The sequence below is a fragment of the Hyposmocoma kahamanoa genome, unplaced genomic scaffold (assembly GCF_003589595.1).
Source record: "Hyposmocoma kahamanoa isolate Upper Pololo Valley unplaced genomic scaffold, ASM358959v1 100021, whole genome shotgun sequence".
NCBI lineage: Eukaryota > Metazoa > Arthropoda > Insecta > Lepidoptera > Cosmopterigidae > Hyposmocoma > Hyposmocoma kahamanoa.
In genome coordinates, this window is record NW_020653200.1 from 17,243,182 (window position 1) to 17,257,230 (window position 14,049).

Below are 14,049 nucleotides of genomic sequence, written 5' to 3' on the forward strand. Positions count from 1 at the left end.
CTTACTTGTGGAATGTGATGTTAGTGTCTATTTTATGTTTGTCTGTTCTATTTTTACACCCATTTACCGCACATTTCGTCATTTTTAGCAAAAAATTTTGGAGCTGTTCGCGGTGCAATTTGACCTTGAGCACTAACAACCCGCGCGCTCCTGGGAGCCCGTGTGGAAGCCTTTAACTTGCCTCACTTAGCGTGTGCGGGCTAGGTTTCTATGCGTTATTATTCTAAGTATAGTATCTAAAAGATGTATAATTTAAGTAATTAAAATGCTAACTACAAACATTATTGTGTTTACTATACTTCACACCACATTTTTATCTTCATCTGGAAAAATTACATAGAAATCACATTTGAGGTATTCATTCTAAGATGACGATGTATACCTATTGTAATTGTTTATTACCTTCATATCTAAATTGATGTATACTTTTAAGAGGTTGAAATAAAAAAAGAGTGTATTTTAGTTTATTTATTGCCTTTATCTACCCCAAATCATCCTTCATTTCCAGAGCAACCTTTGGTTTTTATTCTTCAAAGAAGTCTGAAACAAAAATATGTACACAGTCAGGTCATACGTATTGTCACACAGTAAAAACTTTTCTTTTAGAATGCTGGCCACAAAAAAGTTTATTGAATTCGAATTTCGAATTGTTCATGAAAATAAAAATGTATACTTTTTAGAATTTTACTCATTTTTAAATATAGAGTGGACGCTTAAAGAAGACCGTGTGGCAGTTATTGCGTTGCATCGTTGCGGTTACGCGCCAATTCAAATTTTTGACATACTGAAAAATTTGAATATAACCAAAAGATTCGTTTATCGTACCATCAAACGATACAATGAAGACTCTAGTGTAGATGACAGGTCAAGAAGTGGTCGCCCTCGGTCTGTTAGGACTCCAGCAGTGATAAAAGCTGTGAAGGCGCGAATTCAAAGAAATCCCAAACGTAAGCAGAAACTGTTGGCCCTTCAGATGGGGTTAAGCAGAACCACGGTGAAAAGGGTGTTAAATGAAGAGTTAGGGCTTCGGGCATATCGAAGAAAAACAGGACATCGTTTGAATGCTCGTCTAATGGACCTGAGACTGAAGAGATGCCGCGCTTTGTTGAAGCGGTACGCGGGAAAAAATATCGGGAAATTCTTTTTTCAGATGAAAAAATTTTTACCGTAGAAGAGAGCTACAACAAACAAAATGATAAGGTGTACGCACACAGTAGTGAAGAAGCGAGCAACCGTATTCCGCGTGTCCAACGAGGTCATTTTCCATCCTCGCTCATGGTATGGTTGGGAGTTTCTTATTGGGGCTTAACAGAGGTACATTTTTGTGAGAAAGGTGTAAAAACGAATGCAGTTGTGTATCAAAATACAGTCCTGACGGGGTGTGTTAGTTGTTCCACCTCCACGTGTGCGAAGTCTTTGAGCAGTCTGTGGTAACATGTTATCACAGAACGCCCAAGGACGTAGCCGGTACACCCTGGGGCCAACACTGACAATCCTCGGCTTCAGTCTGAGAATTGTCAGTGAGGGCGCGAAGCGATCAACACGGCCCGGCCATGCGTTTCTGGGGGTGGACCATGGCACGTGGTGGGCAGTCTAAACTTACACCCTCCTGCGTTAATGCCTCGGGGGGACTCGGCCATGCTGACGGGGTGAGTATGTGCGGAACACCTGGCTGACTTTGATCAGGTCAACCAGCCGCACATTTCGAGCCCCCGATGTCGCGCAGTGAGCTCCCAACTCCTGCACCTATACTCTCCCGACAATCCTGGTGTCCCGAATGAGACATCCCCAAAGGTGCGGGCTCCGTGGTGGGTGGGAAGTCAGGAGAATGAATTCTAGGAACATATAACATGTATTTGAACGATCATGTTTTAAATACCAACACCCAAAACCCAAAACCGGCGGTACTGGAGGGGAAACCCAAAAGTGCCCCACAAGCAAATACCAACACACAGCGCCCTACGGTGAATGGTAGGTCAAAGGGGAAACCCCAAGGTCAGCCGAGCACCGATGCTGGTGCTAGCACCACACCAGCGGTTGTGGCCCAAACCCCAGGTTCTGCGGCCCCCGCTCAAAACCCATCAAACGCGGCCCTTGAAGCAGGGTGGACCTTGGTGAGTCGCCAGCCCAAATCCAAGGCCACGGCACCCATCCGCAAGGAAGGGACTAGTGGCCACGGCGAGCGCCCATCTCCGGCCCCCAGTGGGAGCAAGGGACGCCCTGCCCGCAAAAACAAGAAAGGCCGTCGTAGACAACGCGAGGGACGCACTTCACACAACCCCCTGCCGAAGGAGGGAGAGGCGAGGCCCCCAGTGGGTGGCGCGAGTGGCCCAGGGACTGCATCAGCACGGTCAAATGGGTCGGTCGCGCACCCCACTGGAAGGCCCCCCCCCCCTTCTAACAGCAAACCGGTAGAGAGCAGGCAGAGGTCCTCGACCATTGCCAAACGTGCCCGCCTTGACGAGACCATATCTCCTAGAGGCGAGCACAAGCGGCAAAAGGTTGAGAGGCCCGCCCAGCAACGCACCTACGCCGAGGCCACCAGGCCCGAACTCATGGCTGTAATTACTTCAGCCAAAACTGGCTACATACGGAGCCCCGATGCCGACATGGTTCAGGTGGCCCTATGTCAGCGCCTGGCGCAAGGAGCGGAGGAGTGCAGGGAGGAGGACGTCGGCCCACAGTTTCGTGGTAAACCTGTCTACAGTGACGGGTCCCTGAAACTGTGGTGTCAGGACACAGCCACCTTCCAGTGGCTAGAGGATGCTATTAGCACCATCAGGCTGCCATCCGGGGAGCCCCCTCTCATTGAAAAATGGGGTGGAGGCTCCCCGGAGGGTGGTCTGTGGACTACTCCTCCCTGGTCACTGGGAGGATGCGCGTCGAATCGGCCGCATTCTCAAGTGGCAAAACCCGTGGGCGGAGGCACACCGCTGGGTTGTTCACAGGCTGCAGCAGCATAGTGGCAACTCCTTCGTAGTGGTGAGCCTCCCAGAAGAGCTCGTCCCCGCTGTCCTGGGGCATGGCCGGCGTCTAACCTTCCAGTTGGGCACGGTCTACCTCAGGTTCAGATCAAAGAGGGGCCTGTACACCGATGTGCCACCCAAGAAGACGGGCACAACAACGACGCGGATGGACGTCTCCCCGGAGCCCTACACCTCCTCCAATATTCCCGGAGAAGATGAAGGGCCCTCCTCGACCCCCGTCTCTGCGGACGCCGCTGTCAAACCGGTGGCGACCAGCAGTGACGACGAGTGCGTGTTGGGGATGGGAGACATCCGACTGAGCGAGGACGTGGACGAGGAGCTGCTATCATCTGATGGCGGTTTCCCCCTCGCTCAGTAAACTTCACATCGTCCAGAGCAACCTCCACCACAGCCAGGCCGCAACGGTTCAGCTTCGGAAATGGTTGGAGGCCAACAACACAGCCATGGCACTAATCCAGGAACCGTGGATTAGTGCCCGTGGCCAAATAAATGGACTCTCACATCTGAGAGGTAAGCTACTATCGACTACCATCTCGGATAAACCTAGAACTTGTATATATTACTCCAATAACTTACATGTACAGCCACTAACTGAATTCTGTTCCAGAGACCTGTGTGCCGTAAAGCTTTTAGCAGACGCGGCCACGGGTCTGCCTAAAGTGGTGCTCGCCTCTGTCTATATGGCGGAGACTGATGTGCCACCACCGCAGGAAATGGTTCAGCTAATCAACTACTGCGAGCAGAACGGCCAGAATATCATCGTGGCTACTGACTCCAATGCCCACCATCCGTTGTGGGGCATGGAACTCGCAAATGATAGAGGTAAGAACCTAACAGAATACTTATTCACAACTAACCTTCAAATCCTTAATAAAGGTATAGTACCAACTTTTATAAATAAAAGATGTAGAATTATTATAGACCTAACCCTAGCGTCAGAAGGAGCAGTGGACCTTATCCATAACTGGCACGTGTCCGAAGAAGCATCTTTCTCGGACCACAGATGGATAAGATTCAGCTTAGAAACAGCCATTAAAGAACAACAACCGAAACGGAATCCCAGAAAAACCGACCGTAAACTATACACGGACAAACTACACCAGAACCTGGGAGTACCGGGAGCACCGGGAAGACTACTGGGCACAGCACAGATAGAAACACAGGTTAAAGAACTAACATCAAACATATTGAACAGCTATAACTCCCACTGAGTGACGCAGTCCCGCGACAAGGCCAACACTGGTGGGGACCTGAGCTTGAGAGGCTACGAAGAAGGGTAAGGAGACACTTCAATAGAGCAATGAACACATGCGCGGATAAGGACTGGGAAAACTGCAAGACGGCCAAATCCAAACTAAAAAAGCGCATACGGTTCAGGAGCACCGCGTCATGGCGAGGCTACTGCGGGAACATCACGTCTTGCGCACAAGCAAACAGAATAAGGAAAATCCTAGGCAACTCAAATTCAACTGAGCTAGGTTCAATACGTAAAATAGATAACACATACACAACTTCCCCTGCGGAAACGGAAAGAACCCTACTGGAAGTACATTTCCCAGGATGTAGGTTCGTTCAAGACGACAGGTGTGTAGAACTGAACTACACCACATCGATCCATAACTGGCGATACGTAGAACAAGTAGTGACATACGAAAAGACAAAATGGGCAGTAAACACATTTGAACCATACAAAGCTCCGGGCCAAGATGGGAGTATTCCCTGCACTCCTACAATGGGGCGGGGACACACTGGTCCAGCACCTGGTCAGCATCTTTCGGGCCTGCCTAGCGTTCAGCTATGTGCCCCACAGCTGGCGAGAGGTAAAAGTCATATTTATACCGAAACCAGGAAAACCCGACTACACTGACGCGAAGTCCTTCAGACCAATCAGCCTCACATCGTTCTTCTTGAAGACTTTAGAAAGGATATGTGACAGAGAACTGAGGGATGGAGCGCTTACGAACATTCCATTACACGGTAACCAACATGCATACAGCCAAGGCAAATCCACTGAATCGGCCCTACATGCCGTTGTGGGCAAGATAGAAGTGGCCCTTAAAGACAAAGCTATCTGCCTGGGCACCTTTAATAAAAAATAAAATAATAAAATATCTTTATTTTCAGACAACTAATTGGTCCATATCTTGTTAGTAGCAGAAAGACTTAATAGCTATGTTAGTACAATAAGACAAACTAAAAATAACTTATCAAATAATAACATAAAAGCAACAAATAGTCAGCCGGGTCACCGAGTCGCACATGGTGCATGCAGCTCGTTGAACCGGCCGAGTACAGCGCTATCCAGCCTTCCAGCAACAACCTGTAGGAGAGTGTTGGGGCTTCCCCTCACTCTGTGGAATAATGACGCAACTTTCTTGCGCGCACCATTGAGGTAAACAGGAGGTACAGATGCTGGAGGTTTATTTCTGCCTTTAAATACCAACAGCTCACTCTTTTTACAATTGTACTTCAACCCATGCCTCTGAGCATAATCCTCACAAATAGCCACTAATTTACGCAAACCCCCAATCGTGGGTCCCAGCAGCGCCATGTCGTCCGCGTAACTTATGTTGTTAAAACATATATCTTCGACGTGGCATCCTACGTAGGTGCTGCTAAGCTCCACAATCAGCTGGTTTACGTAAATATTGAAAAGTCTAGGAGAAGTTAACCCCCCCTGCCTTACTCCGCATTCAAGTCTATACTCATCAGATAACGCATTTGCCCATTTTACATTATTCGTCTGATTTTCGTACCAATATGACAAGATATAGATGAGTTCGGCCGGTACACCTGTCCTCTCCAGCTTTTCCCACAATACGTCATAAGACACTAGGTCAAAAGCTTTAGAAAGGTCCAGGAAACACGCATAGACAGGGGTCTTCCGATCTAGATAGTATTTGACAGTGTGCTTTAACGCCAGTATAGCACTCTCACCTTTATAGATAGTGAAGGAGCCTTCGATAAAACCAACTTCTCCAGCATACAATCAGCAATGAAAAGACACAAAGTAGACGAAGTGCTAATTAGCCGGATTAGCAACATGCTGAAACAAAGAACAATAAAAACAACAGCAAATGAGACCCCATGGGCCATAGTAGCGAAGGGGTGCCCTCAAGGAGGGGTATTGTCGCCTCTGCTGTGGAACATGGTCGTAAATGACCTTATCATTAAACTCAACAAAGAACATTTCTATACAATAGGATATGCTGATGACATAGCTATACTGGTAACAGGAAACTATGCCAATACACTCTGCGACATTACACAAGCGGCTCTCCGAATTGTGGAAAGATGGTGCAGAGCATATGAACTATCGGTAAATCCAACAAAGACGGAACTAGTAATGTTTACCAACAAACGACTACTAGGTAACTACCGATTACCCAAACTCTTCAGCACAGAACTACAGATATCAACCGAAGTCAAGTACTTGGGAGTAATACTGGACAACAAGTTGAACTGGAACAAACATCTGGACAACAAAATTAAAAAAGCTACTATCACCTTCTGGCAGTGCCATAGAATGGTGGGTAAACAATGGGGACTTTCACCCAAGATAACACTATGGCTCTACACTGCGGTGATAAGACCCATGATCAGTTACGGCGCGATAGTATGGTGGCCACGAACCAAGCTGACGACCGCAACCGACAAGCTGGACAAATTCCAAAGACTCGCTTGCATGGCGACGACCGGCTGCATGAGGACAACTCCAACTGCGGCCCTCGAAGCGATGCTGGACCTTCGACCCCTCCCACTGTTCATCAGACAGGAAGCGGCGTCAACAGCAGTGCGTCTAAACAGAGCCGGCCTCTGGAAGCACATGAGGACCTCACATACAGAAATCCTTTACAAGACTGTCAATGAGGAACCGCTACTGGAGGCGGTTGTGGATAGGATCCCAAAACAATACATCTTTGACAAGAAATACAAGATACAATTATTTGAAGATCCCAACGAAGGACTAAACCCCAGAGAGGTCCGAGTCTTCACAGATGGATCTAAAACAAACTCAGGAACAGGTACTGGGGTATTCTCAGAAGACCTCAATATCAGGATATCAGCACCGCTTGGTGACCACAACACAGTATTCCAGGCTGAATGCATGGGCATCAAGTTGGCGGCAGAAGCAATCATAGCGAGAAGAGTAAAGAACTACTCCATTCGAATACTCTCCGACAGTATGTCAGTACTTCAAGCACTGAATAGCTATGACATAAACTCAGGGCTCATTTACGAATGCCATCAAGCACTCATGGAGGTATGTATACAAAACCACGTAACTCTTCAGTGGATTAAAGGACACAGCGGCTCACGTGGCAATGACGCAGCAGATGAACTAGCCAGGAAAGGGTCGGAGACGGACGCTGTAGGACCAGAACCGATAGTGTCCCTCCCCTGACAAGTTGTAGTGTCCTCCAGAACAACTATACACAAAGGTACAAAATCTTTACATAATAATACATGGACCACCCTTACGGTTTGTAGACAGGCGAGGGAAGCACTCCCAACGCTCAACGCCAGTCTATCTCGAATACTAATTAAACTTAAAAAGGCAAGAGCTTCGCACTCTAACTGCCGCCCTAACGGGTCCATACAATAAACACCTTTTCAATTTAGGTATCACAGACAGCCCTCTATGCAGAGCGTGCATGGAGGGTGAGGAAACGGCTACGCACATCCTACTTCAGTGCTCCGGCGTGGCCAACTACAGGGCAAAATACCTTGGAGTGCCAAGGTCGCTCCCCGAAGTCTTCAGCAAACCAAGGAGGCTGCTGAGATTTCTGGAGGAGCTTGGGTGGCACGAGTAGGACCCTGCACCCACCACACGCAAAATAGGCGCTTTGTCGTCGAGTTGCGGATACCAGCCCGTTGCACCAAGTACCAAGTACAGTCCTGACGAACCTTGTGGAACCTGTTTCTCATACCATGTTCAATAACAGGCACTGGGTATTCCAACAAGATTCGGCGCTAGCTCATAGAGCGAAGAGCACACAAGACTGGCTGGCGGCGCGTGAAATCGACTTCATCCAGCACGAAGACTGGCCCTCCTCCAGTCCAGATTTGAATCCGTTAGATTACAAGAATGGCAACACTTGGAGGAAAAGGCGTGCTCAAAGCCTCATCCCAATTTGGAGTCACTCAAGACATCCTTGATTAAGGCAGCCGCCGATATTGACATGGACCTCGTTCATGCTGCGATAGACAACTGGCCGCGCAGATTGAAAGCCTGTATTCAAAATCACGGAGGTCATTTTGAATAAACTTTAGTGTCATAAGAATCTATGTTTTGTTAAGTTCATTTTGGTATATAAATGGTTACATAATGAATAAAGTTGTTTCAATTATTTTATATTAAACATGTGACAGAATTTATGACCTGACTAGGTATATAGTAAGATAGGAGACCTAAATCTAAGACTGAGCCACCCAATGACGAAGAGTGGTGAAGCTCTATACTCCTATGTGGGGTCTTGCTTTCTGATAAAGAGCAATACCTCTCATGAGAGTAGTGACAGATATAGCAGGATGGGTAGTTATATACATGCAGTATGAAGCCAACATAAACGCCAGAATGTTTAGGGGCCTTTCAAAATATATTTAAAAAAATGTTTATATAACTGTGGAAATATAAAAGGGACAAAAGTCTACAGATTAGACCTTCGTTCCTTATGCTCTTTCAGATTTCCACAATTGAACATATCATCAGCAGGAATTAAGAGAACATGTTCAAAACAAACCTGTCATTCTTGTTAAATATTCTATCAAAAAGGTTAACTGCAGGCACCAACTCGGTAATTGCTTCGCAAATGACAGCTACGGATTGGGCATGCAGATCATCTGCTTTGGCAGAAATAATGGCTGCCTCAGCCTGCACCCTGCCAGCATTCATTTGCTGCAAGAATGCTTTGCAAGCTCGCAGCTCCTCAACGCATAAGAATTCCACCCAGCTCTGCTCCGATGCTCATCAGCTCGCTGTCATTGAAATAATAGATGTGATGTAATAAAGAGTGGGAAAGAATTTGCTTGAATTGAAAGTTACTTTGTTTTTTAATTAATAATAATAATAAAGAGTGAGAAAGTTATTGAATTGTATGTTTGAAGTTATTTAGTTACTTTGCGCTAGAGTTGGTGTCCTTTGATTGCTGGAAGGGCCTCTGCCCCAGTCGTTGCCGCCATCGATGTGGCGTAGATTTTCACCCTGCTTTTCATATCATTCCATACCTGAATAACAATAATAACACTGCATATTATAGTGATATATGTTCTGGTACAATAATGGTGAGTGATCCACTCACTGTATCCTATTTATTACCTCTCATTATGACTCACCTTTTGGGATCTATTGCGGGGTCACAAAATAGCTACACACTCGCACCAAAGGCGTGATAACACGCGCGAACAACGCAGAGCGAAGTCATCCTCAAGCCAAATCTCTGTGCGCTTCGAACTCCAGCAAAGATGGAGCTGGCTTACAGTGGTCGCTCGCCGTCCGACCGCATCCACATTGGCTGATATACGTCACATCATTATTAATTCTACATTGCTAACATTTCGAAATTATTAGTAGTCAGCGTACCTATTTGATTGTATAAAAAGATACTATTTTATTAAATAGAATATTAAAACAGGAAAACAATGTGTAGCTACTTTCCTCTGCGTGTTTTATCTACAACAACAACACACTAAATTCAATTAGTTCAAATCACAACGCATATGTTTTGTTTACAATACATTTTTTTTTTCTTCTTTCCATAAAGGAAAAGGCCAAGGTTTTATACCATACAGCCAAGTCTTGGTACATTATTCTTTTTTGGTACATGAAGTTGAATGTTTCTGTAAATATGGCCGCCACAAAGAGGATAGGCAATTTGAGGCGGCGTGCTTGAATTGACTCGGGATTCCTTAGAACGGGCCGATACGGGTATTTTAGTTCGAGATTCGTATAATTTCGCGTCTTAATCTTCGATTAAGGCACAATAGCACTATCCTGTTCCACTTTAAACTAGATTTCACAAAATAATTGAAAGTCTAAATAAAAACGACACTTTTCCCTCCAAAAGGTCCAGAGAGAATCTTCGTTTACAATACAATTTTATGACATTTCTTTTACACACTTTTTTAAATCGATCTTTTATAGACTTGGATTCGTAGATAAATTTTCAATTACGCCAAATTTTATCGGTTTTCAGGTAGTCAACGAACGTCTCTTAACGTTTCGCATGAGGTTATAGTTTTAGGTTTTGTTATGGTTGTGGTTTTGGTTAAACCTTTAAAATTGATAGCGCGATTGCATTTTGTAAAACAGTATATTTATTTACCAAAGCCAAAACCTGTTCCGTTGAATGGTTAAACCTTTCGAAAATAGCGCGATTGGCCCCCTGGTAAAAAGACTAATAAGCCATGACACACCAAAGTAAAGACCACGAAAGCAACTAAAATCCCAATATGTTATCTTCAGTGTTGTCTAATAACACAGAGTAATTAAATGTTGCAAAATTCTGATCTATTACGCCTTCTACTTTTGTAAAAAACGCCTTTTGCGAAACGTCTAACAGACAAAAAAAAGTGCTCAGATCCCCGTCAAACCTAGTTCATTAGACGCGAAAAAATTCGCTGATTTCAATGGTATATATAAAGTCCATTTGCCCATTAATGGTCTGTTATCCCTTTTTCCTTTCCAGAGTCGACTTGTATCTCCCAGTGATTGAACCACTGGCATCAGACTGTTGTGATCAAATAGATGCTCAGCACTAGGAGGTAATCGTCTCAAGGTACATTTCAAATTTTTATTAGGTACCTCATAAATTATGCGCTCCCTTCGAACTTCAATACACTCCACTCTTTTCTCATATACAACTTGCAGAAGTTCCTCCGTATTTCTGTAGTTAACTGAGTTCGGTCCAAAAGAAAACATCACTTTTTCAAATAAATTAGACGGAGTCAAATCCGTAGATGGATTGATTGCCCAGTTTACTATATCCTGTAAGTTTTACCTCATAATGTCTTTATGATCTATTAAACCTCGCCATAACTCTTTCGGTCGAAGCTAAAAAATCTTTTCCTCAATTCAGGTGATAGAGCTCATCATTTATTCTTAATTACACGAAACCCGATTTAACTAGCATTGTAGTTAGTGCTTTTGAATATTTAACTTCCTTCGACTCTTCAGTTTTGACGTCCTGGAGTTTAATTAATGCTTTCACACGGGCCTGAGGCGCGGTCTTAATAACTTTATTGCCGTAGTACCTAGTCCCTCATTAGGTTTAAGAAGAAATTGCACATCGATGCATGTGGGCTGGGAATCTGGAGCAGTAGGCGTAACCCGTAATTTTGTATTTGGCGGCAGGTAGAACTGCACGTAGTTTGTTAAATTACTTACGTCAATGATATTATACTACTTACGTGGTTAATAAGATCATCAAGGCAAGCGACCGCATTTTTTTCCTGTTGACTAATTTTCGTCCTCTTGTTAGGACTCAGGATTCACCTTCCGATTCTGATACTGGCTCCCCAGTGTCGTCTTCCGCGGTCTTGTCATGGGAAGGAGTATGTCGTTGGGATAATTCCTTTACTTCATCATCCACTTGGGGGCTACTAAGTCGAATCCCGTCACACATTTTTACTGTACACTCAGTTTTCCTTCGATATTAAACTATATTTGTACGACAAACAAACTGTTTTCAAGTTTTACAGACACAATAAGAAAACATTTTCGCAGTTTAAGCGGAGTTACACAAACTGCTATGAAATGTTAACAACTCTGAAGTGGTGCCATCTGGTCTGTGGAGCCAACCTTTTGTAAAAATATCGCATAGAAGGTGGCGCCCTCGCGGTGACATGCAGGTACAGTAGGACTAAGACATCGAGTATGATGGACTAAGATGACGAGAGTAATGGTAAGTTCACAAAGCCTTCTTCAATCGACATTGTGTGTTTTTAAGAAGACACATAATAATCTGCTTCATTCATTTAAAAATAATGTCGACGACGGAGCCATAGATACAAAAGTTGTAGTTGAAGTTGAAGTAATTTTACAAAGATTATTGCCAACATTATAAAATAATAAAAGCATTCACCATTAGCGCTTTCAGGAACCGCGTATATATTTCAGTGTCGACATCGAGCGGGCGCTCTGATTGGTCGCCGTCGTCGTACCGACAATTGGACTGTGTCGGTTGACTGACTTCAACGATGCTCGCGCTACAAACGATATATAATTTTAAAATTTTCGTTTTAATTTTGTTTGTCGAAAAATTAAACCGTATTTGGAAGAGATATTTACATCATTGAGATCTTGCATTCCTATTTAGTCTAGTATTTTTTCTTCCATCCTCTAAGAACTTACCTAAAAAAAAAACCGAATCCAAATGTCATGGAGTCTAGAAGTTATTTTTTATTTATTTTTAGCCTTTATTGCTGATAATGATAACTTACTAGCTTTTCTAACAAATTGTATGACATGCTTACTTATTGTATTTTAATTATTTATTATTATTCAATTTGCTGACTCGGTAATTTCAGCTTGTCCTAAGACCTAGGCCTCTTCCAGACATTTCCATTTCTTCCTATCTTTTACTGTTTGCCTCCCTTGGGTATCATTCCACAATATCCCTTGTCCACATATCAATTTTTTTCTCTCATCGTGTGTCCTGTCCAACGCCAGTTTTGCTCTAATATTATGTGTGTGACATTTCAGTTTTTGATTTGCTTTTAAATGTTGTCAGTTATACTTTATGTTTCAATTTTATGTTGAGCACACTTCTTTCCATACTATTCTGACAAACATCAAGTTTTTTGTAATGGTTTTCAGTAGAAGTTATAGCCAGTTTTAATTACTTATGAAATTACCACGCTGCTGTAGTGCATCGAGCATAATCCTTTGGTGCAGGGCTCGTATTGCTTCTTTTTGGCCAGACTGCATTGTTGATTGCAGCAGCGTGGTAATTTCATAAGAATGCGAAATGCGTTATTATATTGCATTTTTAAGGTACTTAGGCTCGCACTTTTGAAGTAGAAGAACTCATAATTGGCAAGCGTAAAACCACTGGCAGTATGCCAGCGTTAACTTCACTTCTTTACTACGTATGGCGACTCTTTTGCCAAGCATGTTACACCGAATTGAAATTACATCCGTCTCTCTCTGTCACAATCGTTTATAAGTTCCTTAGTTAAAACTTGACCCAAGTATCTGAATTGCTCCACAACTTGCATTGCTGTCGCATTTAACAAAACGTCGACGATTATCTTTTTTCCAAACAGTCTATAAAATTTGGCAAATGATCTATTTCGTCCGTCGGCATGTAAACGTTACAAACTAATAGGTAATGACAGGTCGTTACATAGAATACGTCAAACCTGATTCACTATATCAGAATGTAGTATAATTACACTCGTTCCTGATAAAACGATCGACAAATTAGAAATTAGAAAATGTAGATTTTGTCCGCACCATGGCCAAACTTAAATTAATTATAATAATTATTGTAAAGATTTTATAGGGTGCTTTATTAGGAGTTCTTCATCACTACGAGTAGTGATCTATTCTGAATATCACGCTCATTACAAATCGGAGACGGCTAACTGTATATAAGTAGTAAAATATGTCTTGGCCTCAACGACATCCAATCCACCTTCCTAGCTCAATCTCAATAGGCATAGACTGTCACGTCTGTCGACGGTACTACGGTACTGATACTCTTTGACAAAACACTAAAACAAAATACTATCACTATTGAATTGAAAGTGTTTTGTTTGGAACCATTTGGAACATATTAGTTTCTGTGAATGTTCTTGTCTAAAGATTGAAGTCGTTGCCTGGGGGCCTACTATAACCTTTCCAAAAACAATCTTATTTCAATGTAAGCTTATCATTGACTTACAAATAAATGGACGACGGGTCTAATACAAAAACCACGAAAAAAAATGTCCCAAGTCAACCTATTTGAAATTTAAATTGTAATGTCATCGCAGTATCGCGCTGTCAGTCGAACAAATAAAGACTAAAGCGGAGTTTGGCGCTCTGTATACGATTTTAGCGCCTTACAAGTGCGGACCC

General features: G+C 43.6%; 1 long non-coding RNA gene across 1 annotated transcript; it reads right to left on the bottom strand.

Annotated features, from left to right (window-relative positions):
• Window positions 1-505: 505 nt before the first annotated feature.
• LOC113227923 lies at window positions 506-9,346 on the bottom strand. The gene is made up of 4 exons (XR_003310242.1): window positions 9,324-9,346; window positions 9,108-9,215; window positions 8,732-8,966; window positions 506-540 (listed from the first exon to the last, which is right to left on the bottom strand). It is a non-coding gene; the product is annotated as an uncharacterized LOC113227923 (long non-coding RNA).
• Between the last annotated feature and the right edge of the window lie 4,703 nt (window positions 9,347-14,049).